The sequence below is a fragment of the Cherax quadricarinatus genome, chromosome 42 (genome assembly GCF_038502225.1).
Source record: "Cherax quadricarinatus isolate ZL_2023a chromosome 42, ASM3850222v1, whole genome shotgun sequence".
NCBI classification, from domain to species: domain Eukaryota; kingdom Metazoa; phylum Arthropoda; class Malacostraca; order Decapoda; family Parastacidae; genus Cherax; species Cherax quadricarinatus.
This window is the reverse complement of record NC_091333.1, coordinates 27,084,634-27,087,175: the sequence shown is the minus strand read 5'-3', so window position 1 is coordinate 27,087,175 and position 2,542 is coordinate 27,084,634. Positions and strand designations below refer to the sequence as shown.

The window sequence follows — 2,542 nt, the reverse complement described above, 5'->3', positions numbered from 1 at the left end:
GTTCACTCTGTCACATCTGTATAGGTTGTAACCTGGGATCCATATTTCGTTGTCCAAGTGATCCTTTATGTGGGTCTCAGTGAAAGCCGCGAACATTGCCTTTGCCTCTGCAAGCAGTCCACGGATGAAAGGTATTTTGTTGTTTGTTGCTACAGGGCTCTTACAACGACCTTGCTGCAGGTTTCTTACAATGACCTTGCCGATTACTTCAACAAAGTCATAGGCTTGTAAGTGGAGACACTACATAATGCTCTTACGTGTTAATGTACACGTGGAATATAGTAAGCTGACACCTGTCTCTATCAGTAAAACAGCTGTTGTGATACTGGTGCCGGCTGGTTCTCACTCTCCTCACACTCTGCTGTATTCCCGTCGTCAATACATTCATCTCGGTCCTCAAAGGTAAGACTTTGTTGTTTTAAGTATAGCGAAGCAACACTTCCCAGATTGTGTGATTATCTGGTTTGCACATGTGTCTAATTTATCAACATGTCGGTTCTCTGAACCATTCATCTACAAGAACAGAAGGTATAATCAGTGTTGATCCGGGCAAAGGAGGATAGCTGTAATTCCTCAGATCAAGATCCCTTTACCACCATCAATGCACCATCCTTAAAAGGATCTTAAATTGCTCATATTTATGAATTTTGTTTTATTTTAAAGTTCAGCGTGTATGTCGTCCATGTTGTTCCGTGTTCCGACGGGCGAAACCTTCAGTGATTGTCATATTTTTCGCCCTCGGTTTCTAGGTTTCCGCGCGATAATCTGAGACCTCTGCTGACAGTTTTCAAGTTTTCATCACTGGTGCAGCTTACATCAAGGAAAGTCTGAACTGATGCTGGACTTTCTATGTTACATTTAAAGCAGCAATTTCCGTGAGAAAATTTGAGAGCATTTCTGATTGGCTTCAAATTTTTCAAGTCTGAGTTAATGTGAGTAAAACAAGGAACACACCTGGAGTATACCTGGAGAGGGTTTCAGGGGTCAATGCCCCCTCGACCCGGTCTGTGACCAGGCCTCGTTGTGGATCAGGGCCTGATCAGCCAGGCTGTTACTGTTGGCCACACACAACCCGACGTATAAACCACAGCCCGGCTGATCAGGTACTGACTTTAGGTGACTGTCCAGTGCCTTCTTGAAGACAGCCAGGGATCTATTGCCAATCCCCCCTATGTATGCTGGGAGGCAGTTAAACAGTCTTGGGCCCCTGACACTTATTGTGTTGTCTCTTATCGTGCTAGTGACACCCCTGCTTTTCATTTGGGGAATGTTGCATCGTTTGCCAAATCTTTTGCTTTCATAGGGAGTGATTTTCGTGTGCAAGTTTGGTACAAATCCCTCTAGGATTTTCCAAGTGTTTATTCTATTATTATATATTTCTCCCGCCTGCATTCTTGGGAGTACAGGTTGAGGAACTTCAAGTGTTCCCAGTAACTGAGGTGTTTTATTGCAGTTATGTGTGCTGTGAAGGTTCTCTGTACATTTTCTAGATCAGCAGTTTCACTTGGCTTGAAAGGTGCTGTTAATGTGTAGCAATATTACAGCCTAGATAGAACAAGCGACCTGAAGAGTGTCATCATGGGCTTGGCATCCCTAGTTTCGAAAGTTCTCATCATCCATTCTGTCATTTTTCGAGCAGATGCGATTGATACAATGTTGTGGTCTTTGAAGGTGAGATCCTCTGAGATTATCACTCCCAGGTCTTCTACTTTAGCTCAACACATGCTTCCTCTCCATAAGATGTTAAAAGCACATGATGGGAGTTTCTTGCAGTTCTTGATGAGCACGGAGTTCCATGAGTCTGGGCCTGGGGCAGAGTGCATGGGCATGTCATTTATCGCGTTTTCGAAGTCATTTGGCTTCAGGATAATATCAGATAGGTTTGAGCCTACCAAATTCGGGGTTTCACTCATGAAAAATTCATTTAGGTCTTCAACTCTCAGTCTGGTTAGCGTCTCACTAAAAACCGAGTCATATTGGGACTAGAGTAGATTACTCATTTCCATGCTGTCATCTTCATAGGACTCATCTCGTCTAAGTAGGTGCCCAATACTTGATGTTGTTCTCGACTTTGATATGGCATAAGAAAAGAAATATTTTGGGTTTCTTTCAATTTCATTTATGGCTTTTAGTTCTCGTGTTTCTTGATTCCTGTAAGATTCCTTCAGTGTTAGTTCGATGTTTGAAATTTCTCTGACCAGTGTCTCCCTTTGTATTACAGATATATTGGCCTCTTTTAACCGCTCTGTTATTCTTTACCTTCGCCTGTATAGGGAGCGTCTTTCTCTTTCTAGTTTACATCTTCTCTTCCATTTCCTTAAAGGAATATACCTTGAGCATACCTCGGGTGCTACAGAGTTAATTTGCTCTAGACAAAGGTTAGGATCTGTGTTGCTTAGGCTGTCTTCCCAATTTATATTCTTTAGGACCTGGTTAACTTGGACCCACCTTATGTTTTTGTTATTGAAGTTGAATATGATGAAGGTTCCCTCGTTACTGATCACATTTTGTCTGGGGCCTCACGCATATATGTCTGAAGATG

At 42.5% G+C, this 2,542-nt stretch overlaps 1 protein-coding gene across 1 annotated transcript in view; it reads left to right on the top strand.

Annotated features, from left to right (window-relative positions):
- The first annotated feature begins 322 nt into the window (after window positions 1-322).
- Window positions 323-2,542, top strand: part of LOC138853849 (uncharacterized) — a 226,756-nt gene continuing 224,536 nt past the window's right edge. The window contains exon 1 of the mRNA XM_070093168.1: window positions 323-402. The gene's annotated coding sequence lies outside the window, so the exon portion shown is untranslated. The remainder of the gene's footprint in view (window positions 403-2,542) is intronic.